The 16,919-nt window shown below is 33.0% G+C and overlaps 1 protein-coding gene across 5 annotated transcripts in view; it reads left to right on the top strand.

The window, feature by feature from the left end:
* The window catches only part of LOC129758775 (axotactin), a 236,653-nt gene that overhangs the window by 182,256 nt on the left and 37,478 nt on the right, over nucleotides 1–16,919 (top strand). The window lies entirely within an intron of this gene.

Here is a 16,919-nt window from a genome sequence, read left to right as displayed (position 1 = left end):
GAAGTGTGAATAATATTTGTAAAAATTGTTAAATCTATTAAAATTGCAAAAATTGACAAAATTGTCAAAATTGTCGAAATTTGCAAAGTTGTCAAATTGTCAAAATTGTCAAAATTGTCAAAATTGTCAAAATTGTCAAAATTGTCAAAATTGTCAAAATTGTCAAAATTGTCAAAATTGTCAAAATTGTCAAAATTGTCAAAATTGTCAAAATTGTCAAAATTGTCAAAATTGTCAAAATTGTCAAAATTGTCAAAATTGTCAAAATTGTCAAAATTGTCAAAATTGTCAAAATTGTCAAAATTGTCAAAATTGTCAAAATTGTCAAAATTGTCAAAATTGTCAAAATTGTCAAAATTGTCAAAATTGTAAAAATTGTCAAAATTGTAAAAATTGTCAAAATTGTCAAAATTGTCAAATTGTCAAAATTGTCAAAATTGTCAAAATTGTCAAAATTGTCAAAATTGTCAAAATTGTCAAAATTGTCAAAATTGTCAAAATTGTCAAAATTGTCAAAATTGTCAAAATTGTCAAAATTGTCAAAATTGTCAAAATTGTCAAAATTGTCAAAATTGTCAAAATTGTCAAAATTGTCAAAATTGTCAAAATTGTCAAAATTGTCAAAATTGTCAAAATTGTCAAAATTGTCGAAATTGTCAAAATTGTCAAAATTGTCAAAATTGTCAAAATTGTCAAAATTGTCAAAATTGTCAAAATTGTCAAAATTGTCAAAATTGTCAAAATTGTCAAAATTGTCAAAATTGTCAAAATTGTCAAAATTGTCAAAATTGTCAAAATTGTCAAAATTGTCAAAATTGTCAAAATTGTCAAAATTGTCAAAATTGTCAAAATTGTCAAAATTGTCAAAATTGTCAAAATTGTCAAAATTGTCAAAATTGTCAAAATTGTCAAAATTGTCAAAATTGTCAAAATTGTCAAAATTGTCAAAATTGTCAAAATTGTCAAAATTGTCAAAATTGTCAAAATTGTCAAAATTGTCAAAATTGTCAAAATTGTCGAAATTGTCAAAATTGTCAAAATTGTCAAAATTGTCAAAATTGTCAAAATTGTCAAAATTGTCAAAATTGTCAAAATTGTCAAAATTGTCAAAATTGTCAAAATTGTCAAAATTGTCAAAATTGTCAAAATTGTCAAAATTGTCAAAATTGTCAAAATTGTCAAAATTGTCAAAATTGTCAAAATTGTCAAAATTGTCAAAATTGTCAAAATTGTCAAAATTGTCAAAATTGTCAAAATTGTCAAAATTGTCAAAATTGTCAAAATTGTCAAAATTGTCAAAATTGTCAAAATTGTCAAAATTGTCAAAATTGTCAAAATTGTCAAAATTGTCAAAATTGTCAAAATTGTCAAAATTGTCAAAATTTTCCAAATTGTCAAAATTGTCAAAATTGTCAAAATTGTCAAAATTGTCAAAATTGTCAAAATTGTCAAAATTGTCAAAATTGTCAAAATTGTCAAAATTGTCAAAATTGTCAAAATTGTCAAAATTGTCAAAATTGTCAAAATTGTCAAAATTGTCAAAATTGTCAAAATTGTCAAAATTGTCAAAATTGTCAAAATTGTCAAAATTGTCAAAATTGTCAAAATTGTCAAAATTGTCAAAATTGTCAAAATTGTCAAATTGTCAAAATTGTCAAAATTGTCAAAATTGTCAAAATTGTAAAAATTGTCAAAATTGTCAAAATTGTCAAAATTGTCAAAATTGTCAAAATTGTCAAAATTGTCAAAATTGTCAAAATTGTCAAAATTGTCAAAATTGTCAAAATTGTCAAAATTGTCAAAATTGTCAAAATTGTCAAAATTGTCAAAATTGTCAAAATTGTCAAAATTGTCAAAATTGTCAAAATTGTCAAAATTGTCAAAATTGTCAAAATTGTCAAAATTGTCAAAATTGTCAAAATTGTCAAAATTGTCAAAATTGTCAAAATTGTCAAAATTGTCAAAATTGTCAAAATTGTCAAAATTGTCAAAATTGTCAAAATTGTCAAAATTGTCAAAATTGTCAAAATTGTCAAAATTGTCAAAATTGTCAAAATTGTCAAAATTGTCAAAATTGTCAAAATTGTCAAAATTGTCAAAATTGTCAAAATTGTCAAAATTGTCAAAATTGTCAAAATTGTCAAAATTGTCAAAATTGTCAAAATTGTCAAAATTGTCAAAATTGTCAAAATTGTCAAAATTGTCAAAATTGTCAAAATTGTCAAAATTGTCAAAATTGTCAAAATTGTCAAAATTGTCAAAATTGTCAAAATTGTCAAAATTGTCAAAATTGTCGAAATGGTCAAAATTGTCAAAATTGTCAAAATTGTCAAAATTGTCAAAATTGTCAAAATTGTCAAAATTGTCAAAATTGTCAAAATTGTCAAAATTGTCAAAATTGTCAAAATTGTCAAAATTGTCAAAATTGTCAAAATTGTCAAAATTGTCAAAATTGTCAAAATTGTCAAAATTGTCAAAATTGTCAAAATTGTCAAAATTGTCAAAATTGTCAAAATTGTCAAAATTGTCAAAATTGTCAAAATTGTCAAAATTGTCAAAATTGTCAAAATTGTCAAAATTGTCAAAATTGCCAAAATTGTAAAAATTGTCAAAATTGTCAAAATTGTCAAAATTGTCAAAATTGTCAAAATTGTCAAAATTGTCAAAATTGTCAAAATTGTCAAAATTGTCAAAATTGTCAAAATTGTCAAAATTGTCAAAATTGTCAAAATTGTCAAAATTGTCAAAATTGTCAAAATTGTCAAAATTGTCAAAATTGTCAAAATTGTCAAAATTGTCAAAATTGTCAAAATTGTCAAAATTGTCAAAATTGTCAAAATTGTCAAAATTGTCAAAATTGTCAAAATTGTCAAAATTGTCAAAATTGTCAAAATTGTCAAAATTGTCAAAATTGTCAAAATTGTCAAAATTGTCAAAATTGTCAAAATTGTCAAAATTGTCAAAATTGTCAAAATTGTCAAAATTGTCAAAATTGTCAAAATTGTCAAAATTGTCAAAATTGTCAAAATTGTCAAAATTGTCAAAATTGTCAAAATTGTCAAAATTGTCAAAATTGTCAAAATTGTCAAAATTGTCAAAATTGTCAAAATTGTCAAAATTGTCAAAATTGTCAAAATTGTCAAAATTGTCAAAATTGTCAAAATTGTCAAAATTGTCAAAATTGTCAAAATTGTCAAAATTGTCAAAATTGTCAAAATTGTCAAAATTGTCAAAATTGTCAAAATTGTCAAAATTATCAAAATTGTCAAAATTGTCAAAATTGTCAAAATTGTCAAAATTGTCAAAATTGTCAAAATTGTCAAAATTGTCAAAATTGTCAAAATATTCAAAATTGTCAAAATTGTCAAAATTGTCAAAATTTTCAAAATTGTCAAAATTTTCAAAATTGTCAAAATTGTCAAAATTGTCAAAATTGTCAAAATTGTCAAAATTGTCAAAATTGTCAAAATTGTCAAAATTGTCAAAATTGTCGAAATTGTCAAAATTGTCAAAATGGTCGAAATGGTCAAAATTATCATTTTTTGTCATTTTTGTCATTTTTGACATTTTTGACATTTTTGACATTTTTGTCATTTTTGTCATTTTTTTTTTCATTTTTTTTTTCATTTTTGTCATTTTTGTCATTTTTGTTATTTTTGTTATTTTTGTCATTTATGTCATTTTTGTCATTTTTGTCATTTTTGTCATTTTTGTCATTTTTGTCATTTTTGTCATTTTTGTCATTTTTGTCATTTTTGTCATTTTTGTCATTTTTGTCATTTTTGTCATTTTTGTCATTTTTGTCATTTTTGTCATTTTTGTCATTTTTGTCATTTTTGTCATTTTTGTCATTTTTGTCATTTTTGTCATTTTTGTCATTTTTGTCATTTTTGTCATTTTTGTCATTTTTGTCATTTTTGTCATTTTTGTCATTTTTGTCATTTTTGTCATTTTTGTCATTTTTGTCATTTTTGTCATTTTTGTCATTTTTGTCATTTTTGTCATTTTTGTCATTTTTGTCATTTTTGTCATTTTTGTCATTTTTGTCATTTTTGTCATTTTTGTCATTTTTGTCATTTTTGTCATTTTTGTCATTTTTCTCATTTTTGTCATTTTTGTCATTTTTGTCATTTTTGTCATTTTTGTCGCTTTTGTAAATTTTGTAAATTTTGTCATTTTTGTCATTTTTGTCATTTTTGTCATTTTTGTCATTTTTGTCATTTTTGTCATTTCTTGTCATTTTTGTTATTTTTGTCATTTTTGTCATTTTTGACATTTTTGACATTTTTGACATTTTTGACATTTTTGTCATTTTTGTCATTTTTGTCATTTTTGTCATTTTTGTCATTTTTGTCATTTTTGTCATTTTTGTCATTTTTGTCATTTTTGTCATTTTTGTCATTTTTGTCATTTTTGTCATTTTTGTCATTTTTGTCATTTTTGTCATTTTTGTCATTTTTGTCATTTTTGTCGCTTTTGTAAATTTTGTCATTTTTGTAATTTTTGTCATTTTTTGTCATTTTTGTCATTTTTGTCATTTTTGTCATTTTTGTCATTTTTGTCATTTTTGTCATTTTTGTCATTTTTGTCATTTTTGTCATTTCTGTCATTTTTGTCATTTTTGTCATTTTTGTCATTTTTGTCATTTTTGTCATTTTTGTCATTTTTGTCATTTTTGTCATTTTTGTCATTTTTGTCATTTTTGTCATTTTTGTCATTTTTGTCATTTTTGTCATTTTTGTCATTTTTGTCATTTTTGTCATTTTTGTCATTTTTGTCATTTTTGTCATTTTTGTCATTTTTGTCATTTTTGTCATTTTTGTCATTTTTGTCATTTTTGTCATTTTTGTCATTTTTGTCATTTTTGTCATTTTTGTCATTTTTGTCATTTTTGTCATTTTTTTCATTTTTGTCATTTTTGTCATTTTTGTCATTTTTGTCATTTTTGTCATTTTTGTCATTTTTGTCATTTTTGTCATTTTTGTCATTTTTGTCATTTTTGTCATTTTTGTCATTTTTGTCATTTTTGTCATTTTTGTCATTTTTGTCATTTTTGTCATTTTTGTCATTTTTGTCATTTTTGTCATTTTTGTCATTTTTGTCATTTTTGTCATTTTTGTCATTTTTGTCATTTTTGTCATTTTTGTCATTTTTGTCATTTTTGTCATTTTTGTCATTTTTGTCATTTTTGTCATTTTTGTCATTTTTGTCATTTTTGTCATTTTTGTCATTTTTGTCATTTTTGTCATTTTTGTCATTTTTGTCATTTTTGTCATTTTTGTCATTTTTGTCATTTTTGTCATTTTTGTCATTTTTGTCATTTTTGTCATTTTTGTCATTTTTGTCATTTTTGTCATTTTTGTCATTTTTGTCATTTTTGTCATTTTTGTCATTTTTGTCATTTTTGTCATTTTTGTCATTTTTGTCATTTTTGTCATTTTTGTCATTTTTGTCATTTTTGTCATTTTTATCATTTTTGTCATTTTTGTCATTTTTGTCATTTTTGTCATTTTTGTCATTTTTGTCATTTTTGTCATTTTTGTCATTTTTGTCATTTTTGTCATTTTTGTCATTTTTATCATTTTTGTCATTTGTCCATTATGTCAATTTTGTAGTTGTCAAATTTTTAGATTTTGTCATTTTTGAGAATTGTGTTAATATATTCTATTTGGTCCATTTTCAGTATTATATAAACTTAGTATTATTTGTCATCTTTGACATTTTGTCAATTTAGTCATTATTGTTATTTTTGTAAAATCTTTAAAATTTCATAAAAATTTCATTGTCATGTGTCTTTTGGAGTGATTATTTTATGATATCTACTATGAAAACAAATTTCAAACCAATTGGTTTTTTTTTCTCCTATATTGGGAAGATCAGAAGTAAAAGTTTTAACAGTTTGTATTTTTATTTAAAAAAATACTCTACCTGTTGTAGAGTGAGAAGAGAAGATTCATTTTATTTTGATTTTTTCACCGAAATGTGGCCGCTCAATTGTTTTTCATTTTCATTTCGTCCAAGCTGTCAACATAAAGGACACACTTTCCGAAAGGTAGAACAGAAATAATTTCGGGTCCTAGAACTGAAGAGCAGATTTTCCTCTTGTCTCGTACAAAGAGTTGTGCGACATTTCCGGTAAGCATTCCGGCAGAAAAGGTCTTGTTAAAAACAGAACCGTTCCTGTGGTTTCTATCGGTCAATGGGTGGCATTCGGAGACATTTTGCGTCAACCATCCGACCGCCCACCCAGGACGTTTGTAATAAAATATTAAAAACATGATAAGAGCATTTTGTGCGCTAGACCCACTTACTTTACTATACCTTCTATCGGGGGTGCAACTCTTGTGAGGATTTGTCATCAGATTTCTGGAACTTTTCTCGGAACGAGCCCTCTTCTCGTCATCGTTCTTGGCTTGGGAAAAGGACAAGAACAAGTTACCGATTCGAGACCATCCAATGCGGCAGTTACTCATAAGTTTACTGTTTCCGCAGTTGGGAAAGGGTAAAGGATCCGAACTTTGGTATCGATTTGAAAATTTAAGATGACAATTTTTTGCAACAATATGTAGGAAGATTGTTCGAATTGTATTCGAAAAATTGTCTCAAAACTTTTAAACAAGCAAGTCCACACTCGATTTGATAATTCAATAGATGTTGAAAGCTCACACCGGAACTTTCTTGCTACTCGGTTGCTCACTTCCGAAACAGTATTCGGTTGAAAAAGTAGGATTAGAATGGGTTAGGTAGAACACGATTCCGGTTGACAAGCTTCCTCCTGCCTGACAATGGCACATATTTGAAACTGACCGTAGAGCCACGTTTCGGTTTACAATGAACCATAATGCTCCCTTCCTCTCAATTTAACGAGGAAATGGGTGGGCGAAGTAGCTACTGTAAGAATGTTACAAATACGGTCCCTATCGGTCAGCTATCATATCGTTCGTTTCTATCCGAACAAAATATGAGCATCATCACCATGGGAATTAAATATCTCCGTCGAAGGTCGGCCCCGGCAGGCGGCAGCACCGTAGCTTTGCGGGTTACAATGACACGTAATATGCGTACAACCACGTGTGTGTATGTATGTGTTTGCGTTGGCTGTGTGTTTGCTATTGACAGATGGTTTGCCAGACTCGGGGGATGTTTGGTGTAAACCAGAAACGTGATTGCTGATGGCACCACACAGATTTTATGTGACGGGTATCCTAGCTAGCAGTATGTAGGTTCGAGTATCGTTTAACGAGTATGTTTAAGGCTGCTTAAATTTGATGGAATAGTGAGGTATTCGAGCGAGCGTGATACGTGATATAACAATATTTAGATTAAAGTTTATCTCGAAGTGTGTATGTCGACCAAATCTATCATAATAACCATGTTTTTATCTATCGCTTCATCTATCCAGCGCTACATATTGCAAAGTCTTGGAATATCTAAAGATTGCTTCAGATGAAGTCTATTTTACATAGAATCTGGTCGCATCTTTTCATTTACTGCAGCGCCCCTAGTTGTCACATCGCGAATCTATTGACAGTGTTTTGATCCGGATGGTTTATTTACTGAGAGGTGAAAATTTCATCAAGATTGAAATAGTCAGTCAAAAGTTATCGACGATGGAACGCGAAAGGCGAGAGAATATTCTGCACACTCACGTAGATAAACCGACGCGGTCAGGGGTAAAGATCGCGAAATTCCTGAAATATCCAAAATCGACTGTAAATTGGGTGCTGCAACGTTACCGGTATACCCTTACGGTGGATCGAGAAAAACAAACCAGGCGTAAAAATGGAACATATGACCGGAAGCTGCGAGCAAAGGTAATTCGATCAGTTCACAATAATCCTGGAATCTCCTTGCGTGATTTGGCGAAAAAGTTCAGAACGAACCACAGTACAGCTCGACGAATTTGTTTGCGAGAAGGCTTGCGGTCGTATCATGCAAGCAAACACCCCAACAGGACGCTGAAACAAAACCTGGTTGCCAAAACCAGGGCAAGGAATTGTACGAGAAAGTGTTGACCAAGTACAACGGATGCATTTTGATGGACGACGAAGCTTACGTCAAAATGGATTTTGGACAAATACCCGGTAACAAATTTTACCTTGTGAAGCGTAAAGGGAATGTTGCGGGTAGATTAAAGTTTGTTTTCGCAGATAAATTTGCTCGTAATTTGATGATTTGGCAAGGGATCTGTAGTTGTGGGAAGAAGACTAAGATTTTCATCACTGGGGACACAATGAATGGAAATGTTTACAAAGAAGAATGTCTCCAGAAGAGGGTTTAGCCATTCATTCGGTCCCACAAAGGTCCGGTGAAGTTCTGGCCGGACCTGAAAAGCTGCCACTACAGCCAGGATGTCGTTAAGTGGTATAAGGAGAACAACCCGCATGAATCAGTATCATAAAGTAACCGTTCCTGTAATCTTTTTCCCGAGACACCCGAAAGATTACCCTAATAGTAACCAGATTATTAAAGAAAGATTATATGAATCGTTTTGGGTTTCGTTTGGACACACTTTACGATAAAGGGAACGGGTTGTTAAGTAGAGTTACGATTTAACAACGATTCAAATACAACGAACCGCCTGGATCGTACGTGTTATCTTTTGTTAATGATCCACCCATAAAATGCGGATGATACAGTGTATCTTTTATTATTAATTAATGTATTTATAAGAAAAATAAAATAAAAATTTGTTTTTCTATAATTGTTTATTTAACATTTAAGTCCAACTTATGAAGAACGTCATACAATTACACTTTATACAATATGCTGTTTATTGGCTGTTCCACTGAACCACTGCTTCCGTTCCTGAGCTGCTGAGATGGAGGCGGAGATACAACGGAAGTGTTGGGGCTATCTATATTGATCACAACCGACCATTCCACCGTTATGGAACTGGACTGGAACTTACTGCAACGTTTCCGTTTCATGATCGTTTTCTTTAGAACTGCGCTCCTGCCGTTTTCAATTCGCGCAACCAAAAGCCCGCAACCTTTCCTCATCCTCGCCTTGCAGCACCTGGAAGAAAATATTTTTTTTCACTAACCATGAATTATTACAAGTGAATAAGAATTCACCATCACCATCACCAAGAGGGCTGATCCGTCGCCTAGCGTTCCGACTCCTTCGAGCTCTGACTCTTTTCAAATTGGCCAAAACTAAGCCGGGAAATATTTTTGCAGCACTCGGCCATGTTTACGTGACAGCAGAAAATTGGTTTGAAAATTGCCGTGTTGCAAAAATATTCAATTTATTATGATGACCATTTACTGTATCTTTCAGAAAAAAATTCTTAATCTTTTTATTGCGTTGCAAAAATTATCATTTTGTTTCTAAGAATATAAATCATATCTTTCGGAAATAATATTTTATCTGTTTTAGCAAAGGCACATCAAGTCAAGACGCAATATGAAAAGCTACTATTAATGTAATCAGAATGGAATAATTCGGAAGATTCAGTGTACAGTATTTTGCTATGCGGGAAGATCGATTTTATTGAAAAAAGTATCAATCCACCAAACTGTACGGATTTTCGTTCCATCGACAAATATTGGGCAATAGTTAAGGGCAAACTGAAGAAATGTGGCAGAACCATAAAAAACCGCTCAAATGGAAAAGTGATGGAACAAGATGGCGAATGAGGTTACCAGCAAAACTGTGCAGAAAATTATGGGTGGTATCACAAAAAAGTTCAATAATTCATCCGAAAAGCTGACGAATGATTTTTATGCATTTTTTTCCTTAAAGTGCAATAAAAACCCTATAAAATGACATTTTTACTTTAGTCGTACGTTATTTCTTTGCGGCGAAATGATCTATTTTATCCTACCAAATATTATGTGAAAGAGACTTTAGCATTGGAACAAAAACAATTGCCTGTATTAGAGTTACTTATGATTGAAATCAAGATCTTTTTTTATACAAATGTAGCGTTTTTTCATACTTTTAAGAAAAAAAAAAAAATGAGAAAAAATCATTCGTCACGGTTTCGAAGGAATTCTTGAATTTTTCCTGTAACAAGGCTCATTAGGCGGCGCACTTCACTTTTCCGGTAACTCTGGTCGAATAAGATGTACTACTAAACGATGTGCAAAGTAAAACTTTTAAGTGATCCCGCATAAATGTGGATTGTAACCAAACGATTGCTTAAAAAGTCAAACGACGGTTTTATTAAGCGTAAAATAACGTTCGGCAAACGATTTTACGAATTGTAAAATCCATAGCTTGAATCGTCAATTCTGAATTGATTGTATTTTAAATATGTGGTTAGGTTATGTAACTGTTTAAAACTGTTAAAGCCGTTGTATGGGAGGACTGTTCTACAAACAGTTTGCTAAAGGTTCAATAATTGTTTGAGAAAACGTTTTCTGAGGATGAAACGGTAATTGTTACAGTTTTATTACAGGAACCTGGTAGCTTAACTTTTTAGGTAAAAGTTTTGTAAAGATTCTACATTACATTCTTGCAACGCTAAGCAAATGATTTATGGAAACGTTTGTGAATGCAACACGCACACATACATAATATGTTGACAGTTCAATGGAAATTTCTGATTATTTTTTAATTAAATTCAAATTTTCACTTCAAAATATTATAAATTTTATTGCAAATTAACTTACATTTTATGAGCATTTTATTGCCTTTCTTGATGGAATCCATAACGAAATGCCGTTCAGAGTTTCCGGAACAAACTCCGACATCCGCATGGTGCTCGGAGGGATCGGCAAGGGATGGTAGTTCGGCTAGAAGCACTTTAATTCTCTTCAAAGATGCTGGAGTTGACTTGAATGTTTCGTCATCTGACTTTTTTCGTAGCTGTGGAAAAAGAAATGGTTAATGCTCAGTTATTGAATAATATTAATTGCCCTATCTTACCTTGATTTTATGGTCCGTTATGCTGCACTTCCAAATAGATTCGGAAGAAGTCCAAAATTTTGGAAGAAAAGCGTCTGGTTCGGATGAAGAAAATTTTTCATTATTCTTCTTCTTAAAGTTATCTTGTTTCTTGACTCGCGTTTCGGTCAGAGGTGCCAGGTGTCCTGATTTTTCAGAATTTGTTCTGATTTTGAGAAACCGTCCTGATTTTTCAAAAATGTTTGAGTTGTGCTGATTTTTTAAAAATGGTCTGTAAAATGTCCTGGTTTTCATAAAAATATTTAAATTATTGCTGAATTTATATTTTAATGATGGACATGAAAAAAAAATCAATTATAAAATAGTGTCACCGATGATAATCTTTGACACATATGATATCAGTGGTATTTTAGATGTAAACTGCAGGCCAACAAAGGTATGTTTTTTAGTCAGCTGAACCAAATAAAAAAAAATTTGCAGGATTTCTAAAGAAAACTTGAAATTTGGATTCATTGGACCGTTTTTAACTGGAATGTTATTAATATTCTAAATTTAATGAAAATGATTTATATATAGATATTTTCAAAAATGTATGCTGATTTTTTGCTAAGTCATCTGGCAGCTCTGATCCTTGTTTCAGCCAATTTTTGACGAAGTCATGGACGCTATGGGTAACGGTTCGAGATCATTTTTACATTATTGAAATATTGAAGTAAATCGTTCATATTATTTATCCACCGTACCAGATACCGTCACTTTTCCACATGAACGTTTACGTTTCGTTCTTATCTTTATTGATCTAAAGTTCAATATAATAGCTACGTTTACAGAGACAGTCACTTTTTCTGAAGCCGTTGATGTATCGTAAAAACTGTTTGAGATATAGTGTTTTAGTGTGCGGGATGTTTACCCGAGTTTCCCCGCAAGTATACCCGAAGTTCAGGCAATATTTTCGATCGTCAAGTGTTTTCTAGTTCCAAACCGTGATCCCGAGGAAGATGACCGAAATTAAAATTCTCGCTATTCTTCGCTGGCTACATTCAAATTGTTCAACAGAAGTGTATTCGATCTACAGTTCTCTTCGAGTTGTATTGGTGCTATCTCTGGAACTCATCGCTATGTCAAACCTCCAGAGAACTCCACCGAGTGTCAACTCGGATCTCCAAGACGCCCCGTGAGCTAACCCGACGCCGTGGTCAACACCAAAACAAACAAACGCTTGCGAGCAGATTGCGAGATGACTGAAAAGTCCTCCTCTCTCACCCTAGAGAATGCTGTGTTGAAGCTAATGAACCAATTAAGTATCACGAACAACATGATTGATGACTTGAGGAACGATATCAACTACAAAATTGAGGATGTGAAATCAACTAGACGGGAAACTGGAGGTTGTTTCTAAGGAAATTCTCTCACTAAAAGCTGAATGCTCGACGAGTTTCCGGGATAACGAATCTACTCTTAGCTCGCTGGATGAAGAAGTCGGCACTATTCATCACTCGATTGGCAATTTTAAAAAAAAAAGGGATTAGCTCATTTTAAATGGTATTCCTTTCATCACTGACGAAAACCTAGAAGTGTACTTTAGGCGGATCTGTTGCCAGCTTGGGTACGCGCAGGGCTCTGTACTTTCAGTGGATATTCAACGTATCAAACCTCGATCGTTTAAAGACGGCGATGAGAGTCTTGTTATGGTGGAGTTTGCCCAAAAACACGTGAGAATCGATTTTTATGCTGTGTATCTACGGAATTGTGACCTGAGACTGAATCATCTTGGCTTCGCGTCGGATCGACGAGTAGGTATACATCAACGAAAACTTGCCCATCTCAGCGAGGAAACTGAAAGCTGCGACGCTGCAACGGAAAAAAGCTGGAAAGTTGACGTCCGTTTTAACAAAGGTAGTCTACGTGAGACAAAGAGCTCATAGACCTGCAGTAGTTATGCGAACTGAAGGAGACCTAGCTAAGTTTTAATAATGTCCTATGATTTAAAATCGATCCACTTTAAAGTTTTATTTTCATTGATTGTTATTGTACACGTGTGAAATTTTTGGATTATGTTTATAAAATGAATTTAGACCCTTGAATATTCCTCATCCCTCTAAAAATTGCTTCCCATTTAACATCTAATATGCTTCCATAATGTAACCACACTCTGACGAACATCCCTGATATTATTCCTAATGCAGCGCTTCTGCCCGGAAAGTTTAATGCTTACCATGTCAATGTGCAAAGTTTTTGTGCACGAAATACTAGTAAATAAGCTGGACGAATTGCGACAAACCCTGATCGAATCTAAAGTAGAGGTGACCTGCTTTACCGAATATTGGCTGTCTAACAAAAACAGTAACCGCCAAATTGCGATTGATGGTTTTACTGTGATGCGAAATGATCATGTGTATCAACGTGGTGGCGGTGTTGTTGTCTATTCTCGAAATTATCTCAACTGCAAGAAAATTTACAACACTATTATTTCGAGAAATTCGAAGACAAAACTGAATTCTGGCATTAGAATGTTCGTTTTTAACGTAAAAACTGTCAGAGTTTGCATTGAGATATGAAAACATACTCCTAATCGGCGATTTTAACACTGATCTATTGCGTGAAAACCGTAAACGTGAGCAGCTTAAAAATGATATCGCAAATTTGTCTTTGCTATCAGTTGGACATGAACGAATGATTTTCACCAGTCAAAGATGTTCACAGCTCGACTTAATTTTTACCAGCAGAGATTTTAAAACGTTGAAATTTGGACAAGTAGCGTTCCTAGTACTATCGTAGCATGACTTGATTTATGCTTCTTTGGATTGCGATGTCATTAAGATGCCATGTACTTCCGTGTATCGCAATTACGTAAATTTCAACGTGCAGCTGCTTGAAAGCTCTTTACGGTCAGAACCTTGGGAAGAATTTTATGGAATTGAACAATCTGACGACCTTCTGAAGTTCTTTAATATCAACTTGAAGGGTGTTCACGACACTTGTAATCCGCTACGACGATGTAAAAAACGGAAGAAATCCAATAGGTGATTTAATTCTGACATTCGAAAGGCTATGTTAGAAAGGGATCTTGCTTATAAAGACTGAGTAAAATCGAATCTAAAGATGCAAAACGACAAATATTCAAAACCCTTCGAAATCGAGTTAATACGATCATTTCTAGAGCCAAAAAGCAGTACATGGAAAATCACCTCGGAAATCATATCAATCTGACTGAACTTTGGAGCAAAGTGCGATATCTGGGTATTGGCTAGGAAAAATCATCGCACCAATGTGATTACGATCCTGATGATGTTAATCGCATGTTCTTATCTCGTCAAACTGGTAATGACTGCAACAGGATGTATGTACCATCGACAGAAAATTCCTATGCTTTCGGCTTTCATCCGGTGAAATGGTGGGAGGTCGTTAACGCCGTTTGGAACGTGAAATCCAACGCAACTGGATTAGATGGCATACCGCTTAATTTTCTTAAGATTGTTCTTCCGATAATCCTACCACAACTCACGTACATATTTAACAAATTCATCACTACATCGTTGTTTCCTAGCGATTGAAAGCAAGCTAAAATCATACCTTTGCGAAAAAAAACCTCAAACAGATGCAATTACCAACCTGCGTGCGGCCCATAAGTCTTCTCTGCAGCCTCTCGAAAGCTTTTGAGAAGATTCTTCAGCAACAAATGATTAATCATTTTGAACAAAATCAACTTTTCTCAGCCTATCAAGCTGGTTTCTGCAGAGGTCACAGCTACAAAAGCGCTATTTTTCGCGTTCAACACGATCTGCTGACGGTTTGAGATAGGAAAGGTACCGGTATCTTGGTGCTACTCGATTTCACAAAAGCTTTCGACATCGTGGCACACTATAAAATTTGTGAGAAACTGGCGAGACGTTACAACTTTGGTTCTGATGCAGTAAGTTTAATTTCATCGTATTTGCACGGTAGGACGCAAACCGACTAGTTCAATGACAAATGCTCAACCAGTAGCAGTGAACTCAGGTGTGCCTCAAGGATCAGTTCTTGGACCTATCCTCTTCTGTTGTTTCATCAATGACCTTCCAAACGTGCTAAAGCCTTGCTCAATCCAGATGTTTGCAGATGATGTCCAATTATACTTCAATGCAACCGGTGAACCTACTAATGCTGTAGTTCATTTGATGAATCAAGATCTGGAAAGAATTGCCGTATGGTGTAACAGAAATGGTCTCTTGATCAATCAGAGCAAGAGCAAAGCTATGCTGATTTCGAAACGACGCTTAGACAACAACACTGTGATTGACAACCTGTTAATGGAAGGAGAAACGATTTCTTGGGAAGACAGTGTCAACAATCTAGGCTATGTGTTTCAAAACGACATGCACTAGAATCGTCTGGTTGCCCAACAATGTGGAAAAATCTATGGTGGCTTGCGTACGCTATATTCAACGACGTATCTTGTGCCAACAACCACCAAACTAAACCTTTTCAAGGCTCTGATTCTTCCACATGTCATATTTGCTGATGTACTTTTCCTTAAACCGAGTTCAGCTGCCATGATTCGTCTGCGAATTGCATTAAACTGCTGCGTACGCTATGTTTACGGGCTGAACCGCTTCGACTCGGTTAATCATCTGCACAAAAACCTCATAGGATGCTCTCTTCAGCAACTGTATGCTTTCCGATCCAGGAACGGACACTGCACAAAATCATAAGAACCCGCTATCCTCCAACATTGTAAGACAAAGTTTCCCAGCTGTAAGGGCGCCTGCGTTAAAACCTAGTAGTTCCAGAAAATTGTACAACCCTTTTTGCTAACTCCTTTTTTGTCAGATGCGTGGTTAACTGGAATAGATTACCAAGCGACTTAAAGCGTCAAACATCAGAAGCAATTTTTAAGAGGGAATGCCTACATTTTTGGAATAATAGATATTAATTTGTAGAGGAAAAAGATAGTAAATTTAAGAAATGGAGAAATCAAAATTAGAAAACCGTATTTAGTAGTTAAAAAGGTAAAGACCTTACGCTACTGTAATAAATAAACCAATGAACAAACAAACAAACAACTTCTCCGTCCATCGTTTAAGCTACTTATTTCACCAGGTCTTCATATAATTTATGTCTTTGACAACCTTTTCCTTTGCCTTGATTCTTCTCTTCATAATTGTTCAGTATTTCTCAATAGGGCGGAACTGGGGGCATCGCGGTGGGTTAAGGTTTTTCAGAACAAACTAGACCCCTTTCTCTGTATACCATTCTTGAACGACTTGGTTGTAATGACAGCTTGCAAAATCTGGTCAAAACATTACGGGGTAGTCGTGGGATCGAATGAACGGCAAAAAGCGTTTTTGGAGACACTTTTTTTTTGTATAGTTCCGACGTCATTTTCTTATTTGAAACGAAAACTTTCCTGCCAAATCATACATTTTCGATCAAATTTGTGGGTAAAAATAAATTTAAATTTGCTGGAACATCCCCCGAGCCGTTGCCAAGTAAAATTTTTTACCTGGGATTTGCCCGAAGTCAGCCTTGGCATGGGTTTCATCGTCCATCAGAAGACACCCGTCGAACTTGGTCAGCATCTGATCATATAGCTTCCGAGCACGAATTTTGGCCGCACTATTCTGTTTTATGGTCCGATTTGGATGTTTGCTAGCTCGATACGACTTGATTCCTTCCCGGAGTCGAATTCTCCTCACAATACTATGGGCAGCACTGGATTTTCTTGCCAAATCACGGTCCGGCACATTGAAATTCTTCTTAGTCGTCTTCAAAATCTTACCACGCAGTTTCCGGTCGACAGTTTCTCTCCGACGATTGGCTTGAGGCTTCCGAATCGTCGTCAATGTTTCCTTATACCGTTTGATAACGCGCCATACGGTATTTCTGGGCAATTTCAGCTGCTTAGTTAGCCTACATGCAGACCACAATGGATTTTCCAAATAACTGTGTACAATTTTTCCCTTCTATCGGCTGCCTTGTTGATTGTTTACAAAGCACAGTCCTTTGCGGAATGTCAGAAACACATACGTGAAGCTGACAAAATTCCCGACACGTGGACGCAGGAACAGTCAGCGCAGATTATTTAA

The sequence above is a fragment of the Uranotaenia lowii genome, chromosome 3, assembly GCF_029784155.1.
Source record: "Uranotaenia lowii strain MFRU-FL chromosome 3, ASM2978415v1, whole genome shotgun sequence".
Classification (NCBI taxonomy): domain Eukaryota; kingdom Metazoa; phylum Arthropoda; class Insecta; order Diptera; family Culicidae; genus Uranotaenia; species Uranotaenia lowii.
Note: the sequence above shows the minus strand (reverse complement) of the source record. Positions and strands in the feature narration are given on the sequence as shown.